This window comes from Littorina saxatilis, linkage group LG15 (genome assembly GCF_037325665.1).
Source record: "Littorina saxatilis isolate snail1 linkage group LG15, US_GU_Lsax_2.0, whole genome shotgun sequence".
NCBI lineage: Eukaryota > Metazoa > Mollusca > Gastropoda > Littorinimorpha > Littorinidae > Littorina > Littorina saxatilis.
In genome coordinates, this window is record NC_090259.1 from 11,599,575 (window position 1) to 11,621,755 (window position 22,181).

General features: G+C 41.6%; 2 protein-coding genes and 1 long non-coding RNA gene across 3 annotated transcripts in view; 2 read left to right on the forward strand and 1 right to left on the reverse strand.

Annotated features, from left to right (window-relative positions):
* Positions 1-22,181, forward strand: part of LOC138948550 (uncharacterized) — a 338,312-nt gene that overhangs the window by 279,834 nt on the left and 36,297 nt on the right. The gene's annotated exons all lie outside the window — the stretch shown is intronic.
* Positions 1-22,181, reverse strand: part of LOC138948539 (F-box/LRR-repeat protein 6-like) — a 107,035-nt gene that overhangs the window by 71,502 nt on the left and 13,352 nt on the right. The window lies entirely within an intron of this gene.
* Positions 12,466-22,181, forward strand: part of LOC138948543 (uncharacterized) — a gene marked incomplete at its 3' end in the record, with an annotated part of 22,665 nt that continues 12,949 nt past the window's right edge. Inside the window, 1 exon segment of the mRNA XM_070320101.1 lies at positions 12,466-12,714.

Below are 22,181 nucleotides of genomic sequence, written 5' to 3' on the forward strand. Positions count from 1 at the left end.
GTTTTAAACAAACACGTAGGAAAGAAATCTGCAGAGCTGTTGCAATTGTGTCTTTTATCTCTATCTCTTTCTATGATTTTTTTTCCCGGTTTTTGACTGTGTGCCTATCTGTCTGTCTTCCTCTCTCTCGCAGGTTACTGTCTGTCCGTATGTCTGTCCGTCTGTTTGTCCGTCTCTCTCACTCTGTCTCTGTCTTTCTTTCTTATTTAATTACCCCAACTCTCACTCTCTCTCTCTCTCTCTCTACAATTACAAATACAATTTTTGTATTAAACATGCCCCTCTCCTCTTTATTGGTATAATGTACACAAACCCTTTTCGAATGAAGGGACTTACAAACCAACCACTACATGTATTTAGATGTGTGATGATCTTGGCAATGTCTTGCTTGTTTGATTGATTTTCTTTAAAATGTAATGTATGGATTAGAGCATGATGTTGAGAAAGTGCAAGCTGCACTATACCACTTAATTCACATCAATCAACTCGCAATTTACCTCAATGTAATGCATTTTGTGTACATATGTATAATGTGTTTTCACTTTAGTTATCTGTTAAAATGTAGAATTTTAGTTATCTATTTTCTAATTTGTATCTTGTATTTTTTATTTCATTTTTTTAGTTAGTCCCTCTTTAGGGCGAGGGCTGGATGTAAAAAAGCAGACCACTGCTTAATCTACTACCCTCGTTAAATAAAGAATTGTCATTGTCATTGTCATTGTCTCTCTCTCTCTCTCTCTCTCTCTCTCTCTCTCTCTCTCTCTCTATCTGTCCCTCCGGCAGCACACATTTTTCGCTCCAGCAATTTACTTGAACAAGTGAAGAAAATGCCTGTCGTTGGACTACCAACTGCTGTGGAAGCTACCTTGACAGGCCTGCCAGCTGACCACTATGTCAAGTACTGGAAAGTCACCGGAGAATGAGAAGGAGCCACAGTCACACTTCAACTGCTCAGCACAGAGAACCAACAGGCCGCCATTTGCCGAGCTAGTCAACGCAACGTAAACAAAACCCCTTCGCAGCTCAGACGTGACAGACAATGATCCCAACAATTTAACAGCAAAGAGGTATGCGTTTCTTCTGTTGATACAGCTGATCGATCATCTGCGAAATCATGCCAGCACAACATCAGGCATAATTCACACAAACACGTACGACAAAGTTCCCGACGTTAGGCACAAACAGAAAATGAGACTACACGCCGGCGAACGCATTGACAGCGAGGCAAGCTGTGTTGTGAACATTGAAGCACGTGAATCACGGAGCCACATTCCATCCAAGCTGACGGAACCTGCCTTGCAGCAATCCGTTGACTCCACATGCGTGGCCACTGACAGTGACAAGGACAGATATTTTACGTCAGAGAGTGATACAGAGGAACCAGTGGAAAAGCAGTTGACTAAAGCTGAAAAGGATGCTTTGGAAAGGGAGTACAGTCTAGGGGAAGTAAAAGCACTTGCTTTAGAAATTACTACGAACCCCAGAACACGAAAGAAAGTGATTAGAATGGTGTACAATGCTTCATCCAAACAGCTGCTTGCAAAATCAGATGACTTCATGTTCACCTACGATTGTACCAAAGCTGAAACATTGTACTGGACGTTATTCAGGGACAAAGCAGACATGAGTTATGATGAATCAGAACGACTGGCATTTATTGAGGAGCCTGCGGATGTGCGACGAACACTGTACCTTATTGAGATAAATCATATCGCCAAGGATTTGCATGCACTGGTTACACTTCTCAGAGCCTACCTTCAGACTTGAACTTTGATCGCTGTTGTATTATATCACATTTACGTATCATTACATGCTGCTTCTCTTGCAAAACTCGTAAAGCACTACTACTATATTTTGCAGCTGATACTGGTAAAACGTTAATACTCTATGATTGTATTAAAACATTATTGTACATAATGCACTGGAAACATTTTCAAACATAATGTGGTTAACTTCTATTTCACCTCAATGAGCGAGGGCGGGATGAAAAAACAAGTCGCGTAAGGCGAAAATACAATATTTAGTCAAGTAGCTGCCATTTTTCAGCAAGACCGTATACTCGTAGCATCGTCAGTCCACCGCTCATGGCAAAGGCAGTGAAATTGACAAGAAGAGCGGGGTAGTAGTTGCGCTAAGAAGGATAGCACGCTTTTCTGTACCTCTCTTTGTTTTAACTTTCTGAGCGTGTTTTTAATCCAAACATATCATATGTATATGTTTTTTGAATCAGGAACCGACAAGGAGTAAGATGAAAGTGTTTTTAAATTGATTTGGACAATTTAATTTTGATAATAATTTTTATATATTTAATTTTCAGAGCTTGTTTTTAATCCGAATATAACATATTTATATGTTTTTGGAATCAGCAAATGATGGAGAATAAGATAAACGTAAATTTGGATCGTTTTACAAATTTTTATTTTTTTTTACAATTTTCAGATTTTTAATGACCAAAGTCATCAATTAATTTTTAAGCCACCAAGCTGAAATGCAATACCGAACCCCGGGCTTCGTCGAAGATTACTTGACCAAAATTTCAACCAATTTGGTTGAAAAATGAGGGCGTGACAGTGCCGCCTCAACTTTCACGAAAAGCCGGATATGACGTCATCAAAGACATTTATCAAAAAAATGAAAAAAACGTATGGGGATTTCATACCCAGGAACTCTCATGTCAAATTTCATAAAGATTGGTCCAGTAGTTTAGTCTGAATCGCTCTACACACACACACACACACGCACACACGCACACACACACATACGCACATACACCACGACCCTCGTTTCGATTCCCCCTCGATGTTAAAATATTTAGTCAAAACTTGACTAAATATAAAAAAGTAGTTTAGCATTTCCTATTCTGTTACAGTGTTAAGATGTAGATCAATTCAATTCAATTTAATTCAATTCAATTCAATACAATCATCTCTCCCTCATTCTCGTTCTCATAAATAGGACTCAAACCATACCGGCACGGTGGCCTAGTGGTAAGGCGTCCGCCCCGTGATCGGGAGGTCGTGGGTTCGAAACCCGGCCGGGTCATACCTAAGACTTTAAAATTGGCAATCTAGTGGCTGCTCCGCCTGGCGTCTGGCATTATGGGGTTAGTGCTAGGACTGGTTGGTCCGGTGTCAGAATAATGTGACTGGGTAAGACATGAAGCCTGTGCTGCGACTTCTGTCTTGTGTGTGGCGCACGTTATATGTCAAAGCAGCACCGCCCTGATATGGCCCTTCGTGGTCGGCTGGGCGTGAAGCAAACAAACAAACAAACAAGCACATTTCACTGCTGTACAGCATACATCGTCCCCAAATACCTGTGTCTGTGTGTCACCGACTTAGTTGCTCTGCAGAGTGTGTGTGTGTGTGTGTAATACTGCCTTGCTGCAGAGTTTGTGTTATACCGCTTTGCTCTGCTGAGTGTGTTTGTGTTAATTACGGTCTGTCTGTCTGTATATTCTTTTGTCTGTCCGTCTGTCACTCAAGGGTAAGGGGGTGTCCTTAACCTCTCCTTTGTTGTCTCGGTCTGTCTCTCTGTCTCTGTCTATCTGTCTATGTCGCTCTTTCTGACTCTCTCCCTCTCAGCGGAGATCAAAGCCAATGAAAAACACACATCTCTGAAGCAGTTTTAGCTTGTGCCTCCAAATGACTGCTGTACAACAACCAGACCCCATCTGACTGCTGTTTGGGAAACAGTCCCCAATTCACTGCTGTACACCATTTACGTATCATTACATGCTGTTTCTCTTTCGAAACTTGTAAAGCACTACTTCTATTTTGCAGCTGATACTGGTAAAATGTTAATACACTATGATTGTATTGAAACATTATTGTACATAAAGCACTGGAACATTTTCAAACATAATGTGGTTAACTTCTATTTCAACTCAATGGGCGAGGGCGGGATGGAAAAAAAACATTTTAGCATTTCTTGTTCTGTTACAGTGTTAAGAGAAAGATAAATTCAATTCAATTTAATTCAATTCAATTTAATACAACTCTCTCTCCCTCATTTTCATTCTCATAAATCAGACTCAAACCATCCGTTGTCAGGGTCGTGAATGCTAGCTACTGACTGGATTGGAAATACTCTTATGTCGCCTAGCGCCATATGTAACTGATGAAACCATTCATAGCACAGCGCAGAGCTATCGGTTTTTGGACGTCCCCATTTCACTGCTATACAGCAAACATCGTCCCCAAATAACTGTGTCTGTGTGTCACCGACTTAGTTGCTCTGCAGAGTCTGTGTGTGTAATACTGCCTTGCTCTGCTGAGTTTGTGTGTTATACCGCTTTGCTCTGCTGAGTGTGTGTGTTTGTGTTAATTACGGTCTGTCTGTATATTCTTTTGTCTGTCCGTCTGTCACTCAAGGGTAAACCGGCACGATTAGCTTAGTGGTAAGGCGTCCGCCCCGTGATCGGGAGGTCGTGGGTTTGAACCTCGGCCGGTGTCACGATTTCATCTTTCGCCTGTGTACATATTTCCCCCTCGATATTTACTCGAGACCGAAATGTTGTTTCCTGGTAAAATTAAGAAGAGAAATTATTTATGGACGAAAAGCATGTCAGTTTCTTGCATGTGAAAAAAATTGGTTGTGAAATTAAATAGATTTCACTCCCAAAATCGAATTCTTCGAAAACGTGTACCGAGTGGTTACGTCCCTTGAGTAAGAAGGGAAACATTTTAGGATGAATCAAATTTCTAAGTTAAATAAAATAATTGGTTGGACAAATTTGGCCCCATGAATGTAAGGTACACAAGGTCGCTCATCAGTACTATCGAAGGGTGTTTTTTTTGTTCAGTGTAGAGTTTATACTAGATCAACGAGGCCGAAAATCGAAATATCAACACGGCGAAAGATGAAAACGTCACACCGGGTCATACCTAAGACTTTAAAATTGGAAATCTAGTGGCTGATCCACATCCCATTTTGGTGCAATCCCATTTTGCCGCCGTCCCATTTTTTTCCCTATCCCATTTTTGCGACATTTCACAAGCCAAGCGTCATTTTATAAAATTTATAATTTTGGATGATTAATGAGATGAGGATGATTATAATGATGATGCTATGGATTTCCAATTTGGATTGAGACTACGTGACAGGGCATTTTACTAACATGTCATAACAATAGCGCGACATCCCATTTTGACACCATATCCCATTTGGCCGCCATGCCGTTTCACCGTATTCCATTTATCCCCCATCCCATTGTCGCGACATTTCACAAGCCAAGCGTCATTTTACTACCGTGTCATAACAATAGCACGTCATCCCATTTTGACACCATCCCATTTGGCCGCCATCACATTTTTTATTTATTCTTCTTGCCAAGCCTCACTATACTACTATACTGCGTTATTCAACTAGGAAGACATTCCGTTTAGGCCAAATTCCATTTTTGCCACAATCCAAAATGTCGCGAAATAGAGATGGCGGCAAAATGGGATGACGGCAAAACGGCATGGCGACAAAATGGAATGTGGCGCTAGTGGTTTGACACGGTGGTAAAATGACACATGGCCTATGAAATGTCGCAAAAATGGGATGGGGGCAAAATGGGATAACGGCGAAACGGGATTGCGCCAAAATGGGAAGTGGAGCTAATGGTACATGACATGGTGGTAAAATGACACTTGGCCTGTAAAATGTCGCAAAAATGGGATGGGGGCGAAATGGGCTAACGGCCAAACGGGATTGCGCCAAAATAGGATGTGGGGCTATTGGTACATGATATGGTGGTAAAATGACACTAGGCCTGAGAAATGTCGCCAAAATGGGATGGGGGCGAATTGGGATAACGGCGAAACAGGACTAATAGATCCCTTGACTTGGGGTAGTGCGACTCTGTCACTGCTAGCTTTCCACTCGGAGGAAGCGACCGGAATTTCCCAACGATGGGACATCCTAGTAATTAATTTTTTTTTTTTTAATTCCTAAAATTAACAGAGTCGCGCTATCCCAAAAGTCAAGGAATTTCGTGTTTGTCCCTTGACTTTGGAGATGACAAGAAAATATCGGGCGCAAAAACGTGATTTGTAAAATTTTTCACAACATATGTCGCCTAGCGCCATGTATGTGATGAAACCATTCATATAGCTCTGCGGGAGCTCTGCACTTTTGGACGTCCCCATTTCACTGCTGTACAGCAAACATCGTCCCCAAATACCTGTTTGTTTCTAAAAAATCACGCTGGAGGTTGCATTTTATGTAATAACCTCCTGAAATGAGTTTTGACACTTTAGAATGGCATGTAAAATGACACATGGCCTATGAAATGTCGCAAAAATGGGATGGGGGCAAAATGGGATAACGGCCAAACGGGATTGCGCCAAAATGGGACGTGGAGCTAATGGTACATGACATGGTGGTAAAATGACACTTGGCCTGTAAAATGTCGCAAAAATGGGATGGGGGCGAAATGGGCTAACGGCCAAACGGGATTGCGCCAAAATGGGACGTGGAGCTAATGGTACATGACATGGTGGTAAAATGACACTTGGCCTGTAAAATGTCGCCAAAATGGGATGGGGCGAAATGGGTTAACGGCGAAACGGGATTGCGCCAAAATGGGATGTGGAGCTAATGGTACATGATATGGTGGTAAAATGACACTTGGCCTGAGAAATGTCGCCAAAATGGTATGGGGGCGAATTGGGATAACGGCGAAACAGGACTAATAGATCCCTTGACTTGGGGTAGTGCGACTCTGTCACTGCTAGCTTTCCACTCGGAGGAAGCGACCGGAATTTCCCAACGATGGGGCATCCTAGTAATGAATTTTTTTTTTTTTTTTTAATTCTTAAAATTAACAGAGTCGCGCTACCCCAAAAGTCAAGGAATTTCGTGTTTGTCCCTTGACTTTGGAGATGACAAGAAAATATCGGGCGCAAAAACGTGATTTGTAAAATTTTTCACAACATATGTCGCCTAGCGCCATGTATGTGATGAAACCATTCATATAGCTCTGCGGGAGCTCTGCACTTTTGGACGTCCCCATTTCACTGCTGTACAGCAAACATCGTCCCCAAATACCTGTTTGTTTCTAAAAAATCACGCTGGAGGTTGCATTTTATGTAATAACCTCCTGAAATGAGTTTTGACACTTTAGAATGGCATGTAAAATGACACATAACCTATGAAATGTCGCAAAAATGGGATGGGGGCAAAATGGGATAACGGCCAAACGGGATTGCGTCAAAATGGGACGTGGAGCTAATGGTACATGACATGGTGGTAAAATGACACTTGGCCTGTAAAATGTCGCAAAAATGGGATGGGGGCGAAATGGGCTAACGGCGAAACGGGATTGCGCCAAAATGGGATGTGGAGCTAATGGTACATGATATGGTGGTAAAATGACACTTGGCCTGAGAAATGTCGCCAAAATGGGATGGGGGCGAATTGGGATAACGGCGAAACAGGACTAATAGATCCCTTGACTTGGGGTAGTGCGACTCTGTCACTGCTAGCTTTCCACTCGGAGGAAGCGACCGGAATTTCCCAACGATGGGACATCCTAGTAATGAATTTTTTTTTTTTTAATTCTTAAAATTAACAGAGTCGCGCTACCCCAAAAGTCAAGGAATTTCGTGTTTGTCCCTTGACTTTGGAGATGACAAGAAAATATCGGGCGCAAAAACGTGATTTGTAAAATTTTTCACAACATATGTCGCCTAGCGCCATGTATGTGATGAAACCATTCATATAGCTCTGCGGGAGCTCTGCACTTTTGGACGTCCCCATTTCACTGCTGTACAGCAAACATCGTCCCCAAATACCTGTTTGTTTCTAAAAAATCACGCTGGAGGTTGCATTTTATGTAATAACCTCCTGAAATGAGTTTTGACACTTTAGAATGGCATTTAACGCTCATTGAAGTTTTAACAAACTTTCTAACACCTAAAACATTCATAGCACCGATAACGTAATTCTAGCTCTGCACTTTGTGTACACATACGTCCCCATTTCACTGCTGTACAGCAAACATCGTCCCCAAATGTCTGTTTTTCTAAAAATCACGCTGGAGGTTGCATTTTATGTAATAACCTCCTGAAATGAGTTTTCACACTTTAAAATGGCATTTAACGCTCATTGAAGTTTTAAGAAACTTTCTAACACTTAAAACAAAAGAGACCCCAAATGCCTGTGTTTTGAGCAAGATGGCATTTTGATACACAGCCGACCCCAAATGACTGTAAAACCACCTATGTGTGTGTGTGTGTGTGTGTGTGTGTGTGTGTGTGTGTGTGTATGTGTGACGGAGTGATTGAGTTTGTGTTACTGTTTGTCGATTTCTTACGTGAGCCTCTTGTTCAAAATGGTGGTAATAGCAGCAACCGACGGCCGTTTGGTTAGATTTTATATCAAAACAATATATAATTCATTCTTCATCTTTTTCTGCGTTCACGACTGCCATTCCCACAAACACTCAGTCTCGCCGTTTTTGTGTGTGGATTTTTGTTCGCCAATACGTTTCTACGCGTATGACAAATAGTTCACTCGCCAAACTGATGTGTCCCAAATTAATAATACAGAATGCATTGATACAAATAATTATAATAAAAAAACTTAATTGAAACCAGGTAAAAAAAAAAAATTTCAATTTTACAATATGTTGTGATTTGTGTGCAAAAGTGTAATACCGCATACTCGATCGTACATTATCTTATAAAAAAAACCAAAAAAAAACCAAAGTGAACATTTCCATTTCTGTCTATTTTTCTTTTAAGGAATCGTTGAACTCACATAAAATCAATCTGTTAAAAACTCATATCACATTTATGTGTTGGTAACGGTGCCTAGAACACTTTTTATGTTTGGTCAAGTTCTGACTAAATGTTTTCCGAATGACTGAGAATCGAGACGAGGTATGTGTGTGTGTGTGTGGGTGTGTGTTTGTGTGCGTGCGTGCGTCCGTGCGTGCATGCGTCCGTGCGTGGCAATTCCTAGGAAAATACTGGGCAAATACTTAGAACAATTTTCAAATAAATTCTTTACTCGTACTTTCATGTTTTTGTTAAATGTCTTTGATGACGTCATATCCGCCTTTAAAAAAGAGTTTAGTCCGCACTGTGGTGACTGCATGTTTCAATCAAATCACTTGAACACAGTTTTAACCAACTTGAAAGCTTAGAAATTGATTAATTAATTTGTTCATTGATATTCTCATTAAGGCCTAACAAAAATGTATGTTGGTTTGGGGTAACCCGACCGACCCTTTTTTTTCCCCGCGGACTCTAAAACTTGTTTTCATTTATCAAAAAGCAAAAACTTTTGGCACATTTTGCGAACCATACCGAGACTAAGGGAAGTAACCTTCTTTAAAATCGACTTAATTTAAGAGAGAAAAAAAGAAGAAGAAAAAGAAGGGAAAAAAAGCCGACCTATCTTTTTTGGTCTTTTTATATTTAGTCAAGTTTTGACTAAATATTTTAACATCGAGGGGGAATCGAAACGAGGGTCGTGGTGTATGTGCGTGTGTGCGTGTGTGTGTCTGTGTGTGTGTCTGTGTGTGTGTGTGTGTAGAGCGATTCAGACTAAACTACTGGACCGATCTTTATGAAATTTGACATGAGAGTTCCTGGGTATGAAATCCCCGAACGTTTTTTTCATTTTTTTGATAAATGTCTTTGATGACGTCATATCCGGCTTTTCGTGAAAGTTGAGGCGGCACTGTCACGCCCTCATTTTTCAACCAAATTGGTTGAAATTTTGGTCAAGTACTCTTCGACGAAGCCCGGGGTTCGGTATTGCATTTCAGCTTGGTGGCTTAAAAATTAATTAATGACTTTGGTCATTAAAAATCTGAAAATTGTAAAAAAAATTAAAAATTTATAAAACGATCCAAATTTACGTTTATCTTATTCTCCATCATTTGCTGATTCCAAAAACATATCAATATGTTATATTTGGATTAAAAACAAGCTCTGAAAATTAAATATATAAAAATTATTATCAAATTTTTTTTTTCGAAATCAATTTAAAAACACTTTCATCGTATTCCTTGTCGGTTCCTGATTCCAAAAATATATAGATATGATATGTTTGGATTAAAAACACGCTCAGAAAGTTAAAACGAAGAGAGGTACAGAAAAGCGTGCTATCCTTCTTAGCGCAACGAATACCCCGCTCTTCTTGTCAATTCCACGGGCACTGCCTTTGCCACGGGCGGTGGAGTGACGATGCTACGAGTATACGGTCTTGCTGCGTTCAGTTTCATTCTGTGAGTTCGACAGCTACTTGACTAAATATTGTATTTTCGCCTTACGCGACTTGTTATATTTAGTCAAGTTTTGACTAAATATTTTAACATCGAGGGGGAATCGAAACGAGGGTCGTGGTGTATGTGTGTGTGTGTGTGTGTGTGTGTGTGTGTGTGTGTGTGTGTGTGTGTGTGTGTGTGTGTGTGTGTGTGTGTGTGTGTGTGTGTGTGTGTGTGTGTGTGCGTGCGTGCGTGCGTGCGTGTAGAGCGATTCAGACCAAACTACTGGGCCGATCTTTATGAAATTTTACATGAGAGTTCCTGGGATTGATATCCCCGAACGTTTTTCTCCTTTTTTCGATAAATGTCTTTGATGACGTCATATCCGGCTTTTCGTGAAAGTTGAGGCGGCACTGTCACGCTCTCATTTTTCAACTAAATTGGTTGAAATTTTGGTCAAGTAGTCTTCGACGAAGCCCGGACTTCGGTATTGCATTTCAGCGTGATGGCTTAAAAAATAATTAATGACTTTGGTCATTAAAAATCTGAAAATTGTAAAAAAAAATAAAAAATTATAAAACGATCCAAATTTACGTTTATCTTATTCTCCATTATTGTCTGATTCCAAAAACATATAAATATGTTATATTTGAATTAAAAACAAGCTCTGAAAATTAAAAATATAAAAATTATTATCAAAATTAAATTTTCCAAATCAATTTAAAAACACTTTCATCTTATTCCTTGTCGGTTCCTGATTCCAAAAACATATAGATATGATATGTTTGGATTAAAAACACGCTCAGAAAGTTAAAACGAAGAGAGGTATAGAAAAGCGTGCTATCCTTCTCAGCGCAACTACTAAACCGCTCTTCTTGTCAATTTCACTGCCTGAACGGTGGACTGACGATGCTATGAGTATACGGTCTTGCTGAAAAATTGCATTGCGTTCAGTTTCATTCTGTGAGTTCGACAGCTACTTGACTAAATATTGTATTTTCGCCTTACGCGACTTGTTGTTTGTTTGTTTGCTTAACGCCCAGCCGACCACGAAGGGCCATATCAGGGCGGTGCTGCTTTGACATAATTATAACGTGCGCCACACACAAGACAGAAGTCGCAGCACAGGCTTCATGTCTCACCCAGTCACATTATTCTGACACCGGTGTAACACGAAATTTTTACTCCACGAAAAATTTACTCCGGAGTAAATATTTCGTACGAAATTCTTACTCCGAGTACACTTTTCGTACGAGAAAAAAACTCCCCAAGGCACGAAAAAATTACTCCCTCCACGAAATTTTTACTCCCCATTTATTTTACTTCCAGTAAAAATCTCGTACGCAAAAATGGGATGCGGGCGAAGGGATAATGCCAATAAGTGATCTCGCGCACACGAATGTCGCGCTACCCTCCTTCCACCCCTTCCACCACCAAGACTAACAGGGGACAAGGGAGTAAACATTTCGTACACCTGGCATGGGAAGTTAAATTGCTTGTGTTTGGGTGAAGTAATTTATTCGTTATTTATTTGTCAGGGGAGTAACATTTTTGTACGAAATGTTTACTCGGAACTCACCTGTCTTGGGGAGTAATTTTCTCGTGAAATGGGGGAGTGCTTTTTTCGTAAAGGGAGTAAGTTTTTCGTACGAAATGTTTACTCCGGAGTAAAAATCTCGTGGGAGTAATTTTCTCGTGTTACACCGGACCAACCAGCCCTAGCACTAACCCCATAATGCCAGATGCCAGGCGGAGCAGCCACTAGATTGCCAATTTTAAAGTCTTAGGTATGACCCTCTCTCTGCCTCTCTCTCTCTCTCACACACACACACACACACACACACACACACACACACACACACACACACACACACACACACACACACATACAATAAAAAATAAAAAAGAATAAACGAACGAAGGAACATATAATCCATCAACCAACCAAAAATGTCTCACCGTCATGCGGAACACAATAGAATATCCAGAGCTCTTTCAACTCCGAAATGCATTGTCACATAATTATCTGTTATTACTCCACCACACTCTTTCGTTCCGGGACTGTATAGTGAAACACCGTACCCAACGTAGGACTTGGGATTGCACTAGAAACAAGGGTCGAAGGAATGAATATGGGGGGGGGGGGGGGGGGGGGGGTAGGGCGGGGGGCAAAAAAGGTGAGGTTAAATAAAGTGGGGTAGGCTTTGTGCAATGCCTTAACTCAAGGCTGAATGGGTATGATTAATGTTTGGGAGGGGGAGGGGGTCATGTTGTGCAATGCAGCTTTTTCTTTCTAATTTTACAACACGATCGGTCAACATGAACTGATTTGTGATTGGCTGTTTCACTAATCACATGCAATGATCAGCGATTGGCTGATTTTTTTATGTCTCTACATTGACCATGCATTGCATTAAGTTTGTTGAAATTGAGACGTGTGTGGTTGTTTCACCTCCTGTCGTTGTTCTGTTGGGCTGATATCTCCAAACCGGTCGCATTCGCCAAATCAGGTTTGAGAGTGTGTGTGCTCTTTGTCGTTTTACCAACGACAACAAGAGAATATTATTTTTTCCTCTTTTGCCTTCTTGATTCAGCGAGAAAAATAGTGATTTTGTGACACGAAATTCGTGTGTGCGGATGTGTATGCCAGATTTGAGAGTGTGCTGTTGTTTTTGTCCAACCGCTACCACCACCAACGATAGCAACAGAATAGTATTTTTTCCTCTTTTGCCTTCTTGATTCAGCGAGATAATAGCGATTTTGGTACTCACCATTCCTGTGTCCCGAGTGTATGCCAGGTTTGAGAGTGTGTTGTTTTCTCCCACCGCTACCACCAACGATAGCAACAGAATAGTATTATCTCCTTTTTCCCACCGCTACAACCAACGATAGCAACAGAATAGTATTATCTCCTTTTTCCCACCGCTACAACCAACGATAGCAACAGAATAGTATTATCTCCTTTTTCCCACCGCTACCACCAACGATAGCAACAGAATAATATTATCTCCTTTTTCCCACCGCTACAACCAACGATAGCAACAGAATAGTATTATCTCCTTTTTCCCACCGCTACCACCAACGATAGCAACAGAATAGTAGTATCTCCTTTTTCCCACCGCTACAACCAACGATAGCAACAGAATAGTAGTATCTCCTTTTTCCCACCGCTACCACCAACGATAGCAACAGAATAGTATTATCTCCTTTTTCCCACCGCTACAACCAACGATAGTAACAGAATAGTATTATCTCCTTTTTCCCACCGCTACAACCAACGATAGCAACAGAATAGTATTATCTCCTTTTTCCCACCGCTACCACCAACGATAGCAACAGAATAGTATTATCTCCTTTTTCCCACCGCTACAACCAACGATAGCAACAGAATAGTATTATCTCCTTTTTCCCACCGCTACAACCAACGATAGCAACAGAATAGTATTATCTCCTTTTTCCCACCGCTACAACCAACGATAGCAACAGAATAGTATTGTCTCCTTTTTCCCACCGCTACCACCAACGATAGCAACAGAATAGTATTATCTCCTTTTTCCCACCGCTACAACCAACGATAGCAACAGAATAGTAGTATCTCCTTTTTCCCACCGCTACCACCAACGATAGCAACAGAATAGTATTATCTCCCTTTTCCCTCCGCTACCACCAACGATAGCAACAGAATAGTAGTATCTCCTTTTTCCCACCGCTACCACCAACGATAGCAACAGAATAGTATTATTAACAGCTATTGTGTTTTCAGCGTAGCAATAGGGCCCGATATTTAGACGAGACAAGTATAATGCCGACGAGTCGAAGACGAGTCGCATTATACTTGTTCGAGTCTAAATATCGGACCCTATTGCTACGCTGAAAACACAATAGCGTTTATATAGCTATTCTGACATTAAATTCTGTGTTAGAATCATGTTTTTGTCAGCGACAAGTACCAGAATGGTCCATGTCGTTGATTGCAGACGACGGTTCCCTTTCCGCATAAAGCCACGGAAATAACCGAACATTGAAAAACCCACGGACATGTATTACGGAGAAAACTCGAGATAACCGGATGCTCAGCATTACGTCAATATGTTAGGAATCATATGACGTCATGACGTATCATGCTTGCCTACGTAGATTGTATGTTCGAAAGTCTGACTTCTGTTGGGAATTCGCGTGGTGAAGACAGCGGTAAATCTGTAGATGATAAGAGAACAAGGATTGTCTCAGAAGAAACGACGAAATGTTTCAGACCGGTAACTTCATTTCAACATTGCACTATACAATGGACGTTCTATGTGACAGGAGAGTTTGCTGATTTTGTGTTAAACATTGGAGAGATCGTCTGCTAGAATCCGAGATAGGTCGCTTCAGATTGCAGCTTCTGGAAATTTGCAAGGTTTGTTGCCTGTTAAAGAACTGGATTTTACACGTAATGTAGGGCCTATGTCATGTACAGTAAGCAACAACAAAAACACACACAAAGCAAATGGCATCGTCTGTCGACTAGTCACAGAGTGACAGAAACAAACCTGGCGAGGTATGCGTGTACTTTATACACGTGGAAGAAACCGGAACCACGCGTCTTTGTTATTGCCGATATCGTTTGGATATCGGCAAAAATGGCCAACTTTTGTATCGTTATGCTTTGATGATCGGAAAAGGGATGTGTGAGACCATCCAATCACAGCCCCCGAATTCCCCCACGTGTCCATCAGAATAGCTATATCTCCTTTTTCCCACCGCTACCACCAACGATAGCAACAGAATAGTATTATCTCCTTTTTCCCACCGCTACAACCAACGATAGCAACAGAATAGTATTATCTCCTTTTTCCACCGCTACAACCAACGATAGCAACAGAATAGTATTATCTCCTTTTTCCCACCGCTACCACCAACGATAGCAACAGAATAGTATTATCTCCTTTTTCCCACCGCTACAACCAACGATAGCAACAGAATAGTATTATCTCCTTTTTCCCACCGCTACCACCAACGATAGCAACAGAATAGTATTATCTGCTTTTTCCCACCGCTACAACCAACGATAGCAACAGAATAGTATTATCTGCTTTTTCCCACCGCTACCACCAACGATAGCAACAGAATAGTATTATCTCCTTTTTCCCACCGCTACAACCAACGATAGCAACAGAATAGTATTATCTCCTTTTTCCCACCGCTACCACCAACGATAGCAACAGAATAGTATTGTCTGCTTTTTCCCACCGCTACCACCAACGATAGCAACAGAATAGTATTGTCTGCTTTTTCCCACCGCTACCACCAACGATAGCAACAGAATAGTAGTATCTGCTTTTTCCCACCGCTACCACCAACGATAGCAACAGAATAGTATTATCTCCTTTTTTCCCGTCTTGATTCAGCGAAACAAATTACGATTTTGGGACACAAAATTCTTTTGTGTGTGTGTGTGTGTGGGGGGGGGGGGGGGGGGGGTGAGTTACTAGTAAATACAAGGTTGGTTGTGGCAACTACGGCCAAGGTGTTCATGCGATATGCGTGTATAGGCCAGGGGTTTTCATGGGGATCCTTTCATGTTCATTCATGTATGGCGAGGCGTTTTGGCAGGGGGCATTTCGTGTTCTCGACTCTATATAACCATTATGTGCTGTAGTTTTCAAGGTGAGTTGGTGAATCTAATATCCTTTTGTAGTGTTTTGTTTTAGGTCGCTTTTTGACTCACATGCGAAGCAAAAGTGAGTCTATGTACTCACCCGAGTCGTCCGTCCGTCCGTCCCCCCCGTCCGGACGTCCGTCCGTCCGTCCGGCCGTCTGGAAAACTTTAACGTTGGATATTTCTTGGACACTATCAGTACCAAATTTGGCAAGATGGTGTATGATGACAAGGCCCCAAAAAACATACATAGCATCTTGACCTTGCTTCAAGGTCAAGGTCGCAGGGGCCATAAATGTTGTCTAAAAAACAGCTATTTTTCACATTTTTCACATTTTCTCTGAAGTTTTTGAGATTTAATACCTCACCTTTATATGATATATAGAGCAAAGTAAGCCCCATCTTTTGATACCAGTTTGGTTTACCTTGCTTCAAGGTCAAGGTCACAGGAGCTCTTCAAAGTTGGATTGTATACATATTTTGAAGTGACCTTGACCCTGAACTATGGAAGATAACTGTTTCAAACTTAAAAATTATGTGGGGCACATGTTATGCTTTCATCATGAGACACATTTGGTCACATATGATCAAGGTCAAGGTCACTTTGACCCTTATGAAATGTGACCAAAATAAGGTAGTGAACCACTAAAAGTGACCATATCTCATGGTAGAAGCACCATTGTACTTCCTATGTCTTGAATTAACAGCTTTGTGTTGCATGACCTTGGATGATCTTGACCTTGGGTCAAGGTCACGTGTATTTTGCTAGGAAAAATGTGTAAAGCAGTTCTTAGTGTGTGATGTCATGAAAGGTCAAGGTCAAGCATGTGAGACGTATGGGCTTTGCCCTTCTTGTTTCTATGGCAATCCGTTTGTGAACAAATTAAGTTTGTGTGTGTGTGTAAACTAAATAATATTTTATTTAACTAAATAATGCATTATTTAGCTACATAATATATTATTTCACTATGTAATGCCTGATTTATCTGAATAATGCGTATTTGACATAAATGTATAAAATGCGATTGTAGGGGAAAGTCGCTAAACCCGGAACAGTTTAAGGACAAACAGCCGTACCAGAGAAAAACATTGATATTGCAAAGCGTTCTTTGTATTGTCACATACTAGACTCTATCAGTAAATAAACGAACCACATAAAATAAAATAAAAGTCACGCAACTCATCAGACTGATCATAATAAAAATGTCTGCATTTGTTCCAGGTTGGACGCATGGGTGTGTAAAGTGGAACACTGTGTTGTCAAACTCGGAACACATACAAACACACCTTGACTCTCTTTCTAGCTCTGTCTGTGTCTCTCACACACATATACACCCACACACTCTCATTCACACACAAACAAGCACACATTGCCACACACACAAGATAAATAAATACGTCATAACATTTTGATTAAGCCATTTTATTTAAATGGTTTTTTTTCAACATCGTATTTAGATTATTACCAAGGAAATAACAAATCGGATAACAATTTAAGCCTTAAATGTAAAACAAAAAGATAAATAAGGGCTAGGTCTAAAAAGGACTGAAAAACAAAATCTTAAAAAACAACAACAGGAAAAAATAGGCAAAGAACCGATTTCGCAGACAATGTCCTTTGTCTTCTACTGTCAGCGCAGTCATCGTGTGATTACTGTGTGCACTTCTGGCACTATAACATATCCTCAGGGGAGTTGGTGCCACGCACACGTGAAGCAATACCACGAAATTTCGCAGCTTCATTTGTACCCCTCTTCTGTTGACAAATAGATATAAAAGGGCTACCTGCCCAATTGACTAAATGTAAAAATCATTACGCATAAAGTCTCAAAGCAAAAAACTAAGAACAGATTTAAGAACTGATTTTGCAGACACACAAAAATTGCTAAGTACAGATTTCGAAGTCCTTTTGTTCGCTGCTGTCAGCGCAGTCCTCGTGTGTCCACTGTGTGCACCTCTGGCACTGTATCATGTTCTCAGGGGAGTTGGTGCCACACATGAAGCAGTACCAAGTGCTTTCCTCCAGGATAGAACGCATCGTCGAGAATGTTCTCCTTTTTTTCCCCTGATCAGAAGATATTCCCCTCTTGTTTCTTTGAGCAGAAGATTTTGTAGCTTCATTCTTTTCTCTTTTCTGATGACCTGCACGCCTTTTTGCATTTGAAATCTCCAGCTTTTGCTTGAAAGGAGAAGATGTGATGATTTCAGATTGTTTTTTTCGTGGTGTTCTCTTCGACTAGTTTGTGGGTGTGCGTTGCATGTTTGCCTCTCTTATGTGTTCCATCATTGCCGCATGGCACCTTCATGGATTTCGCGTTTTTCTGTTGGGTACACGTGACGTTTCAAATCTTTTTCCCCGTTAAAATTATTGCAAATCTATGAAGGTTTATCACAGCAATCAACATTTTACGTACGGGAGATTGCCAGAAGGCTTCTGTGGTGTGGTGGCAATCTCCCGTACGCCAACACCGTCTTGGAACCACCCTATGGCTCTTCCTCTGTCCAGCAGGCTTAACTTCTGTCGTCCGACCATCGTGATGTTGTGCCCTGGTCCGCCCAGGCCCTGGCTTTTATTGAGTAACCAGTGACCAGTGTTCACAGTCAAAGCATCAAGCTTCCACGTGCAGTGCATCATTTTGTCAGAAACACGCAATAGAAAAAATGGTGAGTACGCGGCGAGTTGCTAAGATCGTCACACATCTAAATAGTGGTTGGTTTTTAAGTCCCTTCATGCGAAAAGGGTTTGTGTACATTATACCAATAAAGTGGAGAGGCTCACGTAAGAAATCGACAAACAGTAACACAAACTCAATCACTCCGTCACACACACACACACACACACACACACACACACACACACACACACACACACACACACACACACACACACACACACACACACACATACCTAAAGTGTGGATGGTTACCTAAGAGGCGGCACTGGGTGTAGTGCCTTTCTAGTGCACTTGCACTACAACAGCACTGGGTGCAGTACTCGCTCCGGCATCGAAGAATTTTGCACTAAAAAATGCACAAAATTTGACCTATTTCGTCGCCTATAGAGGACGGAAAGAATGTCATTTTGAACATTGTTATGACATTCTTTCCGTCAATGAAGTCAATTTAACGGAGTTAAATGAAGCGACCATCCACACAATTAGGTTGCCATCCAGAGTTTAGGTTGCCATCCACGTGTGGATGGTTGCCTTATGGTGATTTAGGCAACCAAACCTGTGGAAACGGGGGTACACACACACACACACACACACACACACACACACACACACACACACACACACACACACACACACACACAGACACACACACACAGAAAGAGCATAGGTGAAACTGTGCAAGAAAGCGAGACACTAGATCTAGATCTGTCTCACACCGGTGACACTGTGACGGTTCCCCTACGCTTTGTGTCCGGTGCCCTGACCCTTTGTGTTCGGTTCCCACTCGGTTCCCACACGCCAAAATTCGCGGACAAAACATCCATTTATGGTAGTATTACGCAATGTTGCTCTCTGAGAATGGTCTTGTTAGATCTGTGAGTGTTTACACTACATGCCTAGGTGCTGTTGGATTGAAGGTTTTTGATATTTTAGCCGTTATTAGGTAGAATGCCTTCCACTTTACTGCAAAACTGCATAATTCGTAGCATCGGCAAGAAATATCCTACCAAAAAATGCCTGCTTGGAACTGTCGTTGGTCCAGCAAAAAGTTCAACATGTCTGTAGCAGACAGCCCAAGTTTCAAGATTGTAGGGCCATCCAAACAGCCGTAATAATAAAAACAACAAAAGTAGTCAGTGAAATTGGCTGTGTTCGGTCCCCACACACTTTTGTGACGTAGGCGTGACGGTTCCCATAATTCATTGTGTCGGTCCCCACTTTCTGTGTCGGACCCCACTTTCGACCTAATTTCTCTGTGACGGACCCCACAACCAGCCTATTTTGTGTCGGTCCCCACACCTTCTTGGATTTATGACTTGCCGGTTACTTGTATCATTGTATTCATTGAATCTAATTGTCTCGGAGTTATTTTTCAGCAAAAACCGGCAAGGCAGCACCTTTTGTGATACCAAGTAAGTCAGATGACATCAGTATGTGTGTGTGTGTGTGTGTGTGTGTGTGTATGTGAGAGATAGAGAGAGAGAGAGAGAGAGAGAGAGAGAGAGAGTGAGAGAGAGAGAGAGAGAGATTGACACCTTTCCAGATCACTCCGGTTATGCGACACTACCGCGAGCGTCACTACCGCGTGTCACACTACGGCGAGTACGACACTACCGCGTGTAACACTACCGCGTGTCACACTACCGCGAGTACGACACTACCGCGAGTATAACACTGCCGCGTGTCACACTACCGCGCGTACCACAACCGCGAGTACCATAACCGTAGAGAGAACGCATGCAAACTTACTTCTTGTGAGTTTGTGTTCTAACGGCTTTGATTGGAAGCAACCCATTCTATATGTATAGGTTACAACACGAGTGGTTTTTTATATGGCTTGTATTTCAGTCAAGACCCAGCGGATGAATATCATCGGGAGACACGAGCCTTTGGCGAGTGGCTCTCGATTGATATTCCCGCTGGGTCTTGACTGAAATACAAGCCATATAAAAAACCACGAGTGTTGTAATCTGTATATCCCATTCTACCATCAAACACAAAGTGTAGACTACTAGCGGCACTGTTGCGATCTGTGGACTGTAAAACTGTGGTGCCAGCGAGACTTAGCCCTTTTGCAACCTTAAACTAAGTGACCGTCGCTGAAAAAATAAAACGAATGAGTGCATCGATAAGTACGCGGTAACACTACTTTCAGACCATTTAAAAGCTTTAAGTAAAGGTTCATAAGATGCAAGAAAGTAATGAAGTCGTATAGAAATTAACTTTAGTTGAAGCGCACAATTCTTTTTTTTTTTTGCGTTTCAGGTCGGCAGAACGGGCAAAACGGGTTTGGGACCCATTTGGCTTACTCGATTCAGAATCGATTCCACGTTGTTTTTCTCGAACGTGTGTAATTAGGCTTATTGACAGAGAAGCAAATTTTAGGGAACAAATATGTAGGTTTAGATTTAACCATTTGCTCCCTATTTGAAATGTATCTACGTTTTGCGAGTGTGTTTGCATGGATGAACTTAAACTGGTATGGGTATGAGGAAAACGCGACTGACACGTCTGTCACCGCCGATTGATTGCATTTTGAAGGAATATGACTGGATTACGGAAAAATACACACATGTTAAGTTCTCGGATACCTTCATCGCCAATGTGGACTTACTGCAGAGCCAGGCAAAAGAGTAGACTTGCTCGCAAAACACGTGAAACAGCTGATGATAGCGAAGCCCAACCGTGCCAGGTAAGGACGGTCTGACAGATTCTCAAAAGTCGTCTGCTAACGAAGCAAGGGGAGGGTACTCGTGTTTTTGTTTTGGTTCGCTAGCATCTGGTTATCTTGTAAGTTGAATGTTCGTTTTTTTCGACCTGCATTGCTTTCATAATGAAAGAAACGTTTGCTTATTGCATCTCATACATCAGATCAGTTCTGAGATTCATTTTTGCGTGCAACTGATATGGTTTTCTGAGCCGTGCAATACGATTTTGGAACTTCATACAAATGTGTCACATTGTTCGGCGCGAGGTCAAAGGTCGGGAGCAGAGTAGTTCTTCGCCCAAATCGGAATCTGCACTATCATATATTTTTTTGAGTCCATGATGTATTTATTGAGCTATAAAAATACAACATATATACCCATACTGAAGTAACAGAGACAAAGAAGGGAGGTCATGGGATATGTAGTCTGATAGTGTGTTCTGATCGTTTTGAGTTCTTGGTTAGCATGACAAACATTGAATTAGTGTTCAGAGAACAGACCAGGCCTTTTTGTTTTATATTTCAAGGAAACATTTCAACCTTTGCCTTCAGCCATGGAAGTCATAAAATGACACGCGGTAATGTTATACTCGCGGTAGTGTGACACGCGGTAGTGTTATACTCGCGGTAGTGTCGTACTCGCGGTAGTGTCGTACTCGCGGTAAGTTCTGTTTCCGTACCCGCGACAGCGGCAGCGACAAAAGAAAACGCGCGCAAACGCGTGACGTGTTTCCGTACTTGCGTTTTAAACATGCGGTAAAATCTGTAAACTCCCGCGTTGCCGCGCGACAACGCGAAAAAATCGCTCCAGGACCCTTTCAAAAAAATCGCGTCGCTTGCCGCTTGTCGCGCCGCTAACGCGTCGCGCGTGTGGAAACACTCCTGGTCATTTTCTATGTGCTTGATTTTCGTCGCACCGCTGGAAAAACGCTATCGCGGGTACGGAAACACAAC